Source organism: Pinus tabuliformis, chromosome 2_1 (assembly GCF_031772625.1).
Source record: "Pinus tabuliformis cultivar Carrire ecotype Pingquan chromosome 2_1, CPIR1, whole genome shotgun sequence".
Classification (NCBI taxonomy): Eukaryota; Viridiplantae; Streptophyta; class Pinopsida; order Pinales; family Pinaceae; genus Pinus; species Pinus tabuliformis.
The window spans coordinates 267,071,812-267,087,191 of NC_142299.1; positions in this window are offsets into that span (position 1 = coordinate 267,071,812).

The window sequence follows — 15,380 nt, forward strand, 5'->3', positions numbered from 1 at the left end:
TTGATCATTAATTTGTATGTCAGTACCATATAATGATGAGAAAGAACAGGAAAAATAGATAATCACACCAAAGAACACCAGATATAAGGTGGAAACCCAATGTGGGTGAAAACTACTTGCTGCAATATGTCTCTATCTTCTTTCAATTAGAAACTTCTTTTACAATGATTTTGTACTGGTGCAGTCCTTTACTACTACGCAGGCTACAACCTACTGGGAGCTACAACCCTCTCTCATTTTCCAGTCTCTCCTGGAAGGAAGCTACAACCCCCTTAGCTCTTGTACTAGCTAATCTACTAGTACATAGGTGCTGGTCTACTTCTTTTCTTGCAAGGACCACTTTTCATAAATTTTCAAACCGGATCCATAAACATCAAATAATCATCAAGTACATGTGAATCAACCAATCTCCTTTTTCAATCAACCAATGAATCAACCAATAACTTCTCAGAATGCAGTAACCAAAACAACAATACCAGTAATCTAAACCTAGAACTCTTCAGCAATAGATAAAGGACAGCCAACAAATATTTCAAGAAAAAGTCCGCAACTTCACTAATAGAAGCCTGTGAATATCCACAACTCTTTTGTGTCTAAACTGCTTAGATCCGCACCTGGTCCTTCTTCTGCTCTGTGTACCTCCGCACCTACTTCTTCTGTTGCACTGCGTACCTCTGCGCAGATCCGCACCTGCACTTTCTACCTAATAGCGTACCTCCGCACCTGGTGCTTCTGTTCCTTTGCGTACCTCCACATTGTGCCTTCTGCTGCACTGCGTACCTCCGCACCAGTGCCTTCTGCTTCACTGCAGACCCCCGTACTTGCTCCTTCTGCTGTGCTGTGGACCCCCAAACCTACGCCTTATGCTGTGCTGCGGACCTCTGAATAGAGCCAAATTAACAGTCCTCCAATGTGCCACAGATGGTCAGATCCATAGATCTGATCATGCGCCCGAGAGATCATGACTTATCAATAGATTCACCTTAAATTTCACCTTGATTTAGATCAAGCTTTTCAAACTGATCACCCAAAATTTCAAATCTTAAGATATTCAAATTTCACAAGTGACTAGCCAAGTGATCTCCTTTCCCTTTTATAGGCAAACCCTTATTCAAACCATGGGACAAAACCATCGAAAACAAATACAAGGAATCCAAACCAGGGTTCAATAATTTAGATCCTATACCACGGACCAAAACCATAGGATGATAAATGTCGGGCTAAATACCATGGGCCAAACATAAAAGTTCCCACGTGTGTGTGCTTTCTCTGCATTGGAGTGAGTGGACTAGGGTCCTCACCTTCTGTTCGGATAACCTGCAGACATGATCGCACTTGGTGAATGGCGTGCCTGCGGGCTCGCACCTTTTGAATGGTGTACCTGTGAACCCCTTATTTTTCATCAATTTTTAAGCCAGAACAGAGATTTTCCACTTGAGTGAGTTTCCATCAAGTACAACACCTGTGCCATATCGCCAAACCTAAATCATAATGCCAACAGTCTCCCCCTTTGGACTTGATGGCAACCCCAAGATCCTCAAAGTCATTCTCCCCCTTTGACATCAAGGGCAAAGGGCAGACCAAGATATTCTCTTCCTTTGCTGTCCATACTCCCCTTGAGTGCCTACTGAAATTTCTGAATGAGCTCCCCCTGACTATAAACCAAGTCTGCAAAAGAAAAAATTCTTTAAGAAGAACCATAATCTACTATACACCATACATGACCTTGACAAAAGAGATAGAGACATATTAGCAGCAATATTCAGATCAGCATCCATGTTCTCCTTATGTACTTTCTCCTCTAAGATCTTCTATCATAATGCCAACAATGCATTATTAGAAGAATATATGCTCCCCTTGAACCTATGCCATTCGATCTTCGACAAATCCATAAGCCAGTAAATGTATGCTTGTACCCCATATGAAACTCGCGTACAACTAACAATCTCTAAAACAGATGAGTTTCAACAAAAACATGATGCATCAACTACCCCCAGCTTTTTCCTGAGCTATTCAAAGGTCTCCCTGGGCAATCATTTGGTGAGTATATCAGAAACTTGTTCCTTAGAAGGAACAGACTGTAACTTGACCTTTTGTTCAAGCACTTGTTACTGAAGAAAATGATATTTGATAGGTATATGCTTGGTCTTTGAATGCATGACTAGGTTCTTTGAAATGCTAATAGCACTTGTATTATCACGTAAGATGGAGATAGGTGGTGTACAAGTGATTTGAAAATCCTGCAAGGTCTGCATCATCCAAAGGAGTTGAGTGCAACAAGATGCAGCAACCACATATTTTGCTTCAGCTGTAGATAAAGCAATTGAATTTTGTTTCTTACTGAACCAAGATACTAATCTCGAACCCATAAATAATGCACCACCACTCGTGCTCTTCCTATCATCCATGCTTCCAGCCCAATCTGCATCTGTATAAGCACGTAGTGTGAGATCTGTATCTATAGGATACCATAAGCCATAGTTTTGGGTTCCTTGAAGGTACTTGAAGATTCTCTTAACTGCCTGAAGATGAGTTTCCTTGGGATTTGATTGAAATCTTCCAACTATTCCCACTGCATGCATGATGTCTGGTTGGGTACCTGTCAAATAAAGTAGACTTCCAATCATGGATCTATAGGTTGGTTGATGTACTGCTAATGATTCATCATTTGCACTGAGGTTGCATCCTGTAACCATAGGAGTACATACTGGTTTTGAATCTTCCATGGCATACTTCTTCAAAATCTACTTGAGGCACTTGGTTTGAGACAAAAAGATACCGCCTTCATTTTGTTGGATTTGTAGACCAAGAAAATATGTCAGCTCTCCAAGTAATGACATTTCAAATTCTTTCTGCATCACCAAGGAAAATTTTTGACTCATAGTTTCTTCATTTCTGCCAAAGATAATATCATCTACATACACAACAAGTATTAGCAATTTTTCATTTTCAATTTTTATATAAAGATTGCTATCTGTTGATCCCTTTGAAAAACCTTGTTGATGAAGATATTTTTCCAAATGATAGTACCAAGCCCTTGGAGCTTGTTTAAGACCATAAAGAGCCTTTTTTAGTCTGCATACAAGATTTGGATCATTCCCAAGAATGAAACCATCTGGTTGCTCAATGTACACCTCTTCTTCTAAGTCTCCATTTAGAAAGGTTGATTTCATGTCCATTTGAAATACTTTGAACTTCTGAAAGCTTGAGAGAGCAAGGAACATTCGGATGGCCTCAAGTCTAGCAATGAGAGCAAAATTTTCTTCAAAGTCTATTCCTTCTTGTTGAGCATACCCTTTACAAACAAGTATGGCCTTGTTTCTAATTACTTCCCCATTTTCATTCAACTTATTTTTGAAGATCCATTTTGTCCCTATGACATTCTTATCTTTTGGTCTAGGAACCAACTCCCAAGTGTTGTTGTTTTCGATTTGCTCAAGTTCTTCATCCATTGCCCTGACCCAGCATTCATCTTTGCATGCCTCTCTTACATTTTGTGGTTCAGTGGAGGAGAGTAATGCCAAATAGCTTGAAGCTTCTACAATTGTTCTTCTTTTTTGTATGCCTACCTCCTTTTTCCCCAAGATTTGAGATTCTGGATGATTCTTTTGAACATACCTGGATGGAGTCTTCTCTTCTATCCTTATCTGTTCGTCTGGTGCCTCTTGAGGTTCTTCTTCATAATCAGTCTGATTTGAAGGATGATCTTCATCCTCTTCGATATTTTCATAATTTACTTGCCTAGGAATGTTTCCTTATTCATCAACCACTACATCAATGCTGTCAACTATTTTTCCAAGTCTTTTGTTGTAACACTTATATGCTTTGCTGTGATGATAATAACCAAGGAGAATCCCTTCATATGCTCTAGGTTCAAACTTGCCAAGATGTTCATCATTATTCTTAATATAACATTTGCTTCCAAAGATTTTGAAATGTTTTACCGAAGGAGTCTCACCATACCAGAGCTCATGAGGAGTTTGAGTGTTGTTCACCCAGGCATTTTTTTTGTTGAGAATAACGACCGCAGCAAATGCAGCTTCACCCCAGAAGGTTGCGGGAGTTCCAGATTCATTGAGCATTGCATGAGCAATTTTTTGAACCGTTATGTTCATCCTTTGCACTATTCCTTTTTGTTGAGGAGTCCTAGCTGTGGAGAATTCCCTTCTTATTCCATGTTCTTCTCAAAAATAGAAAATTCATTTGAGGTAAATTCCCCACCTCTATCAGACCTGAGGCACTTAATTTTGTGATATGATTCGTTTTAAACCAAGGCTTTGAAAGATTTGAATTTTTCGAACGCTTCGTATTTGTGCTTCATAAGTCCTATCCAAACCATCCTGGAGAAGTTTTCAATGAATAATATAAAGTATTATTCTCCTCGAGGTGACCTTTTCCTAGATGGTCCACATACATTTGTATGGACTAGTTTAAGAGGCCTACTAGCTGATCCTTCCTTCTCAGGGAAGTTAGTTCTAGTTTGCTTACCAAACTGACATTATTTGCATATTGTATTTTCTAGAATTCTAATGTCTGGAAGACCACAAACTGCCTGGTATTTGCATGCTTTCCTTATCTGTGAAAAGCTTAGATGCCCCAACCTCCGGTGCCATAACTAGTGTTCATCATTCTTGCTCAAATAGCATTGTTGTTGTCCTTCTACAAATATGTATAAATTATTTGGATTTCTTATGCCTTTGATCACTGTTTTTCCTGTATCAAGATCACGAACACTACATCCATTTGATCGAAATATGACCTCAGTTCCTTGATCACACATTTGACTGACACTCAGTAGATTATGCTTCAAGCCATCAACATACAAAACATTTCCAGCCTTGACTTTCTCTTTCAACTGAACAGTGCCTTTTCCTTTTATGACTGCAGGGGTATCATTTCCAAAAGAAACTTTCTTTCTGTTTTCTAAAGCACTATATGATTGAAGTTTTTCTTCATCACCTGTCATATGCTTTGAACATCCACTGTCGATGTACCATTGATTTTCCTATCCTTCTGCATATAAAGCTATCCCACATCTTTCTGGTTGCGGTTCCTTCATTATCCATGTTCTGGCATTTGAGGTATGTTCCTTCTGAGTTGTCTTCCTAAACCTACTCCTGCATTCAGACTCTTCATGACCGAAGTTATTACAAATAGAACATTCAATTTCACTTTCAAGGGCGGAAAGGTTGTTATAAGTCCTTTTCGTGATTCCAATCATATTTATTTGTTTTTGAGCTTCTCTAGTCATGATTGTCTTATAGGCAACACATTGAGCTACTTTGTGACTAAAGTTATGGCAAGAGAAACATTGGCCATTGAAGAAACTCTTGCGATTATCAAATCTATCACCCAACTGATTATAGTTTCTATTGACATCCATTCTTGAGGATTTTACGTGTGGCTGGTTGTAGCTTCTGTTTGTCCTTAAGGTAGCTTTCCCCCGATTTTCTTGATAGTCTTTGTTCGTTCTTAAGCTAAATTGTCCCTGATTTACCTGATGATTTCTATTAGGCCTTTGCTCGCTCCTCCTTGCTGCATCATGATAACTTTTGGAGGTGGATGCTTGAGATGCTTCTCCATTATATCCCAGATCTGTCTTGATTAGTGGAGAATGTTGTACATTGATAATCTCATCCAGAGTTTTAGATCCTTTAACAAATTTAAGATTAAGAGCTTTTGTTTTCTCAATCTCTTTTCTAAGACTAACACTTTCACATTACAATTTTTCGTGATGTTTTTCCCTTTCAGCCAGTTGACATTACAGAGAATCAATAATCACATTTTTCTCTTCTAAACAAATTTTGAGATTAGAAATCTCTTCATAAAGACCTTCTACATCTACAACATCCATATAATCATCATCTTCAAAAGCCATTAAAAGTTTATAATTATTACCTCGTTCATCTTCGTCACTATTTGAAAGTCCATCACTATCTTCATGAGTGTAATAACTTTTCTTATTTGCATTATGTTTCTTGTTCCATCTAACAGGTTCTTTCCCCTTGTCAATTTTATCCTTATGAGGACATTTGGCAGCATAGTGACCGACTCTTCCACAAGAAAAGCATTTGAAAAGTAACTTACCTCGGAATCATCCAGCACCCCGTTGAAGGTTTTTGACAAAATTCGATTCTTCTTCTTCTTCTGACACATGTCCTGACTCATAGTAATCTCCTTTGCCGGAAGCCTTGAAGGCAGCTTCTATCCTGTCTGATGGTCCTACTTTCCTCATTTCATAAGCAGTCAGAATTCCGTGCAGTTGTGACATGGTAAGGTTTCGTAGATTCTCCTTTTCTTCTATTGCAGAAACTTTAGATTCAAACTTAGGGGACAAAGCTCTTAGAACCTTTTCAACCACAACAACATCTTTTATTTCTTCACCCAAATTTTTCATACAATTAACAATCTGATATGCACGAAGGAAATAGTTAGCCACACTTTCATCGTTGTGCATTCTGAGATTTTGATACTGAATTCTGAGGGTTTGAAGTTTTGCTCATTTTACCTGATCATCTCCTTCATAGCTCAGAACAATCTTGTCCCATATTTCTTTTGCGGATTTATACTGCATAACCTTCATGAATTCTGATTGAGATAGATATCCTAGTAGAGTATTGACAGCCTTTGCATTTGTTTCATATTTCTTCTTCTCAGCCGGATCTATAGGAGTTGCTGATGGAAAAGTGTACCCTGTATCTATGATATCCCAGACTTCTGTACCAAGAGATTGAAGGTAGGCAGTAACTCTTACTTTCCAATATATGAAGTTTGTCTCGTCAAAAATTGGTGGCCTAATAGATGCTTCTCTCTCGTAGTTGCTCATGATGATGGATCTTCCTTCAAGCCATCACGCTTCTTCAGAAGGACCTGCTCTCATACCAATTGTTGGAAATAATACTGAGAGGGGGGGTGAATCAGTATTGTCTAATTCTTTTCAATATATCTTCCAGATTTATACTTTAATTTATTCTTCAAATATTGATCATTAGTTTGTATGTCAGTACCATATAATGATGAGCAAGAACAAGAAAAATAGATAATCAGACCAAAGAACACTAGATATAAGGTGGAAACCCAATGTGGGTGAAAACCACCTGCTACAATATGTCTTTATCTTCTTTCAACTAGAAACTTCTTTTACAATGATTTTGTACTGGTGCAGTCCTTTACCAGTACGCAGGGTGCAACCTGTTGAGAGCTATAACCCTCTCTCGTTTTCCAGTCTCTCCTGGAAGGGCGCTACAACCCCCTTAGCTCTTGTACTATCTAATCTACTAGTACGTAGGTGGTGGTCTACTTCTTTTCTTGCAAGGACCACATTTCATAAATTTTCAAACCAGATCCACAAACATCAAATAATCATCAAGTACATGTGAATCAACCAATATCCTTTTTCAATCAACCAATGAATCAACCAATAACTTCTCAGAATGCAGTAACCAAAACAGGAATACCAGTAATCTAAACCCAGAACTCTTCAGCAATAGATAAAAGGCAGCCAACAAATATTTCAAGAAAAAGTCCGCAACTTCACCAATAGAAGCCTGCGAATATCCGTAGCTCTTCTGTGTCTAAACTATGAAGATCCGCACCTGGTCCTTCTTCTGCTCTGCGTACCTCCGCACCTACTCCTTCTACCCCACTGCGTACCTCTACGCAGATCCGCACCAGCACTTTCTACCTAACAGCGTACCTCTGCACCTGGTGCTTCTGTTCCTTTGCGTACCTCTGCACTGTGCCTTCTGCTGCGCTGCGTACCTTCGCACCAGTGCCATCTCCTTCACTGCGGAGCCTCGCACCTACGCCTTCTGTTGTGCTCCGGACCCTCGCACATGCGCCTTATGCTGCACTACAAACCTCTGAATAGAGCCAAATTAATAATCCTCCAATGTGCAATGGGAAGTCAGATCCACAGATCTGATCATGCGCTCGAGAGATCACGACTTATCAATAGATTCACCTTAAATTTCACCTTCATTTAGATCAATCTTTTCAAACTGATCACCCAAAATTTCAGATCTTAAGATATTCGAATTTCACAAGTGACTAGCCAAGTGATCTCCTTTCCCTTTTATAGGCAAGCCCTTATTCAAACCATGGGACAAAACCATCGAAAACCAATACAAGGGATCCAAACCGGGGTTCAATAATCTAGATCCTATTCAACGGACCAAAACCATAGGATCATGAATGTCGGGCTAAATACCATGGGCCAAACATAAAAATTCCCACGTTTGTGCACTTTCTTTGCATTGGAGAGAGTGGACTAGGGTCCTCACCTTCTGTTCGGATAACCTGCGGACATGACCGCACTTGTTGAACGGCATGCCTGCGTGCCCACACCTTTTGAACGATGTACCTGCGAACCCCTTATTTTTCATCATTTTGAGAGCCAAAACAGAGATTTGCCACTTGAGTTAGTTGCCATCATGTACAACACATGTGCCATAGCGCCAAACCTGAATCATAATGCCAACACATTTAAATATCAAGTATAAGAAGGGCAGCACCAATAATGTTGTAAATTGCTTCAATCAACCACCAATCATGGCGTTAACCACCATGCTCAACTCTTGTGGGCACGAGACTTCTGATTGGCCACTTCTCTACAAAAGTGACCCAGAATTCGGCCACACATACCAGACACTCTTGGAGGATCGGTATGTTCCAGATTTTCACCTCCAGAATGCTCTGTTACGCCACCTGGGTCACCTTTGTGTTCCTTCAAGTGAGTGTGCCAAGATTATTTGTGAAGCACACTACAGTCGGGCCGCTGGGCATTTCGTGGTCGAGAAAATGGTGTCAGTACTACAAAAGTATTTCTATTGGCCAAATATTCGACAGGATGTCTAGAAGTACATCAAATCATGCACTGCCTACGCCATTACCAAACAGACCATCAAGAAGCAAGGCATTTGTACCCCATTTCCTACCCCTAGTCGACCTTGGGAATCCATCTCCATGTATTACATGTCAGGCCTTCCTTCCACTAAGCATAGAAATGATTGTGTTTTGGTGGTCATCGATAGGTTCTCGAAGATGGCCATTATGGCAGCCTGCAAGAAGAATATCACAACAGAAGCCACTACTAAACTCTTCTTTGAATGAGTGTTGGTGCACTTTGCGATCCCACAGTCTATCATCTTAGATCGGGACATTCGGTTCCTCAGTACATTTTCATCCAGTCTTTGGTCGATGCTAGACACCAAACTCACTACGTCCATAGCTTTCCATCCTCAAATTGATGGCCAGACAGAGGTTGTCAACAGGATGATTATACACATTCTGCACATCTACAACTCAAAGCATCCACGGAAATGGGACAAGAGCCTCCCCTATGTTAAGCACAACTACAACCGAGCTCTTCACAACTTGACTGGCCACAACCCTTTTCAGGTTGGCTTGGGATTCCATCCACTATGTCCCATTGATGTGGCTATACAATTTACAGCTACTCACGTAAATTCGGCTCATGTCTAGTCTGAAACAGATAACGCAAACAACTTCATTGAGCACATCCAACATATTCGCCAGCAAGTCCATGACATTCTGCAGAAATCAAATTCCAAGTATAAGTAGCGACATGATCAACATCGGGTGCCACACAAGTTTTAGGTGGGTGACAAAGTCTGGTTACATTTGCAAAAGGAACACCTTACCAGAGCCTATCGGAAACTGAGACCACTTTGATATGGTCCTTACACCATTACCAAGGTTGTGGGAGACAATGCATTTGAGCTCAGCATTCCCCCATTCCTTGGCCTACACTGAGTGTTCAGTGTGGACTTCCTTCAGCCATACTTTCCACCATTACTAAACACATCTCCCGTTGCAGAATAACTCAAACCCACAGAGTTAAATCCAGGTTGAATGGAACAAGCTACAACTGATCAGATCATGGACACACAGATCAAGCACACTTGCCAACAGAATATCCAACTTTATCGAGTTGTCAAAGCAAGCCAACTCCTTCACCAGGGCAAGTGGCTCACTAGGGACCAAGTTCAGCAGAAGTTTCCTCATCTCATGCATGAACTCAACACAATGGGGACCATTTCCTCCTAAGGGTGGAGGAATGATCCAGGTCGATATTGGTGGCTACCTGCTAAGTCCACTTGGACCCACACCATTGTTTCTCTCAGCTTTTCAGTTTCCTTAATTATAGCACAATTTACTATTTTTAGCAGCTTTTTGGGTCCTGAACTTCCAGAGCCGTTTTGAGTCCCAAACAATGTTTTTTGGGAAAACTGGGAGCAAGATGGGTCCATGGACCGATGTTTCTCTTCCCAAAGTTATATTTCTCGGATAGATCTTTGTAACGAGATATTTTGCACGTCAAACGGAGATCATATGCCAAAGTTACGACCCTGGGAAGTTGATGTACCAATTTACCCAAACGGGGCCCACAATTTGGCGTTTCATCTTCTAGGGTTAGGTTTTCTGATGTTTAGGGTTTTCCATTGTTTCTCAACAATAAATAGGCCTTTGAGCCTCATTGTAACATAGTTTAGAGGCATGTAGCCGCCACATCTCTTCTTAGAGATAAGCTACCATCGCCCTAGCTAGTTTATTTCCATTTCTGTTTGTAAGAATATTCAAGTATTTTACATTAATGAAATGAGGTATTATTTCTGCTACATATCTGTGTTTATGGTTATCTCTGTAATTTGTTGCATTCCTATTTAAATCGGAATCAGATGTTGAAATGGAGTTGGGAGAATTGACCCAAAACTAAAATGGAGGCTTTGACAATGTATGATAAACAAAGAGACAAGTATATTTCCCAACTTGAGAGCCACTAAGATGAAGTGGAAGAGTGTCATTTTCAAGAGGGACTCACTACCATTAACAAGTCGAGTATCCCATTGTCCCAATTTTCCCAACCATTACTGGTCAGTACCTCTTTATTTTTTCACAATATTGAGGATGATAACATATGTTTGATTTGTAAGTTCATCCTTTAGATGAATCCAGTTGAGAATATTTAATGAACTGAGAGAAGGAGTGGCTCATCCCCATCATGATCGACGAGTCCATCATTGTTTGATGTTTTAACTATTTCAACGAAGGTGAAAACTCAACATATTTTCATGTTTCAAGAGTTTTAAAATTAGGGGAAAAAGAAAACTCCAAATGTTCCTTTTCGTAGGCAGTCTCTTGAGTCCTAAAAGGTAGAAAAAGATACGCAAGAGAACCTCTTATCCATGTTAGACTAAGGCATTCCTTTTTCATAAGTATTTTATCTCAGTACAGAAAAGGGATAAACTTATACTGAGTAGACATGTTTTTGTTTATGTTGATAAGTTCGAAAAGGAAAGTGCTCGACAATATTTTCATATTTAAGGAATCTAAAAAGAGCTGAAAGAGTACTCCTCCTAGAGGAACGAGTGGTATAAAGGGTAGAAACTTGTTTTGATCATGATGGAACTTCTCAAAACATGTATAAGTCAAGAGGGAGGCTAATAATACCACTTATTGCAACAACTCCTCAGGAAAGGGTAAAAAAACCCAAGTGAAAGTGCATGATCGACGAAGCACATGGTGACATGGAATGAGAAAAATAAGGTTAATCTGGGAAAAATAGGCTGATAAAAAATTGCAATCACGAGAGATAGGATGAGAATGGTTTCATTTTGACACAAGCTTGAAGCATGGGAAAGTATGCTTGAAGGTGGTTTCATTTTTACGCAATCTTGAAATAGAAAACAATTATGCTTGAAATAAGTTGGCATGCTGCCGACATAATGATGAAATTCGATGTACATGCCCCATAAGCTTCATTCATTCACCTAAATAGACTACCGATTACTAATAGGTGGATGGAATGAAGGTTCATTTACAAGATCAAGTGAAATACTTGACTCGGCATTTATGAGATATAATCAAAGAGTTGAATTAGAAGGGGATAAGTTTCACTTTTTAATGCGCTTGACATAATAAAAGAACTATTCTCATGAACTCGTTTCATTTTTTAACAAGATTTAAACAAAAAAGGGAACTACACACTAGACCTTTTTTAATTTCCTAATGATCTTGAGACAAGAAAAGGAACTCTTTTTTGGGAACCTTGTTTCATTTTTTAACGAGCCTAACACAAGAAAAAGAACTCTCCTCCGACACAGTGTTTTATTTTTTAATGATCTTGACACAAGAAAAGGAACTGGGGTCCAAAATTAGGTCATGGCCTCCAAGAGACCATGGCATCCAAGATGTTCTCATCAAATGGAAGAACAACACTTTGGAAGGGATACATATCAAAGGATCCAATAGAAATATTAGGCTCCAATGCCCCTAGTAAATGATTCATCATATCACCTACTAGATCTAGGTCGAAAGAAGTTGAGAAGATAGTGAAATGCTCGTCTTCATTAGTAGGTATATGAATGGGATAATTTTCCACATAATTAACCTATGGCACGGAAGATACCACTCGCACATTTGGAATGCTTAGGGAAGTAGGATGATTGCAAGTCAAATCAGGACCAACAAATGAAAGTTGTTCAATGGTCATAATCCTTCTATCATGTGGGAAGCACATAACTCAAAAGGGTGTGGACACAACAATATTCATAGTATAAATATACTCTCGACCCATGAGAAAATTGAAGTCCAAAGGGTCCATGACGACCATAACATCAATAAATTCATTTTTTCCTCTCAAGGTAACAAGAAATTGAGGAAGGATCCATGAGGGTTGAATGGTTCTTCTGTTAAAAGCTAGAAAATTCAAAGTGACATACATATGTTGCAGGGAACCCAAAGCTTGGCAAGCAGTCGAGGATAGAATACTAATAGAATCTCCCTCATTTATAACAATGTGATGGATATTCTTATCATAAGCCTTTACCATGATCTTAAAAGGCATGTAAGAAGGGATACAAGGTTCTTTCAATGGACTCTAAGCAAAGGAAATTACCTGTTTCTTGGGAGGATGTTTTGTGGGAATAGGAGAATGCTCGCTTGTACAGTAGAATCAAAAGAAACAAGAATAATCTAAGTGGTATGATCCTCATTATCTTTGGGACGATTAAGATCAACTGAAGGTGGAATTAGGTCAATAATTTTATCAACCAATGGTTGGTCAAGAATGGACTTATGGGATTCATGTTCAGAGAGAGTGGGATTGATTAGATTTAGATTTTGCTCAATCACTTCATCAACTAGTGGAGGATTGGGAGAAAGCTTCTAGTAACTAGTTGGAAGTTGTTCCTGAGAAGATGTAAGGTTTTCCAACACTTTTGTGTATTCATCCATATAACGAAAAAGGTGAATAGGATGATTCCCTTCACATAACTTACAAATAAATTTGAATTTCCCCTTTTTCCGATGGACCTTACTATCATTGGTTTAGGGTTTATCACCAGCATGATCTCTAGAGGTTGATGAACAAAGATGATGTCAACTCGTATACCAAAATTCTAATCTCTTGAAAGTACTAGGACAAGCTCTAATAAGGTGGTCACTCGTAGATAATCTGAAACGGAATTTGACTTTGTGGGGTTGATTGGAATTTTTCTCCATACTAGTTGCATGGGTAGCAATGGTTTCTTAGTTCCCCTCACCTTATCTAGCTTCTTCTTCTTCGTCCCCTTCTTCTTCTTCTTCTTCTTAGCTTTATAGTTACTACAATCAAGACTTTCACCAGACGAGGATGGAGAAGGGGGTTAAGAAATAATAGGTGAAGAAGGCAAAGGGTCAACTTTAGGATCAACTTGTTAAGTTGGAGGACTAGTGTTTGATAAGAAGTTTGGACATTCGGAACCATAGGGGTTGAAAACAACCAAATTGGAAAACCAGTCGTAAATTCAAGAAGGGACAATTTTTCCATATGGGGAGCATCAATATTTCCAAAAAAAATAGAAAGGACCAGGATTCCCTTCAAAGGGGTTTTCTTAACTAGTGGGACGGGGAAATGTTGCCATTAGTCTCAACCTAATATCTACTAACGAGTTGTTTTGTGGTAAGGATGTCATTTCACGATGAACTAATTGATCTTAGAAATTAACAACAAAAAGAAATAAAAAAGGGGTATTTAGGCAAAAGGGTTTACTGAGAAACTGTCAACTGCAATATACAACCTTGGAGAACGAAGGATTTATGTACAGAAAGGAAATCTCCCGGAATGTTGTGTTCAATGTATCATAGTGTACAAGGCGTTTGACTTAGTTACCTATGGATGGATAGCAACCTATGGTGGACTTCCAAAATATCCTCGACAGTATGTGAAAGTGCAGTTCATAGTAGTGTTGTCTAATGCATAACTATTTGATGAGAGCGTTCCCATATACTTTTCATGCTTAGAGTGCCATCCAATGTACCCATAGGTACATGAAGTATGATCTGATACACTTACATAAATGGAACATGATATCACCCCCAAGATACAACGTTGGCAAACAGCGACAACTCCTACATTTAACGACGTCAGAACACATATGTAGCCTAGATCTCTAAATGTTTGTGTTAATGTTACAAATGCTCCTTAGGTTCATTCAAAATATTTTAAATTTTATCTTTGCTTAAGTTTCAATTTCATGGCTCACTGCAAATTTCACCTAAGTATCCTAAAATGGAGGCTAGCATGAAAAAATGGAAACTTTCACTTCCAATGAGAATCTATCTAAAGGAGATAAGAGACAAAGAATATGCAGCAAACAATACCTAAGTGAAATTCACTAAAATGCAATTGTTCCAATTCAAATTTACTTGCAACAACCTAGATTCCAATGGAAAGAGATTTTTGTTATCAATTTCGTCTTAATTTCTGAAATGAGAGAGAACTAAGATGTATGTCTAATCACTGATAAAAGAAAAAAAATTGAATGACGACTAAAAATCCAATTCTTTCAAGAATTCAATGACTAAACAAGTTAGTTCACTAATGACCTAATGAAAATAACAAAGGAAAATCTAAAAAAATTCTCATAAATGGAAATAAAACCATAAGAAAACCATATGGAGGCTTCCGAGAGACACTAAGCCACTTAGGGACACAAGGAAGAGAGGCTGGAAGAAGGATTGACATAAAACAAACCAAAACAAGGAAAATTTTCACATGGAACATGGATCAATGGAGGTGCTTAAGAGATTCCAGTGCTATAAAATGTAGGGAAAGAGAGGGATAGGGTGCACAACATCACAGGTGCAAGGAAGGCTCAAGTGCATTACGACACATAGTCTCTAGACTAGAGGGTGTGTTGATCAAGGAAACTGAAGTTTTGACACAAAAAATGCAATGGAATCTCAATGACAGGTCTTCTTATATTTGATCAGGACTGAGGGAAACTATAAATATCAAAAAAAGAAGGAAAAAAAACACTAAGGGAAAGAAGAAACCACCAAGGGATTGAGTCAATACCCATTGGAGTCACCTATTT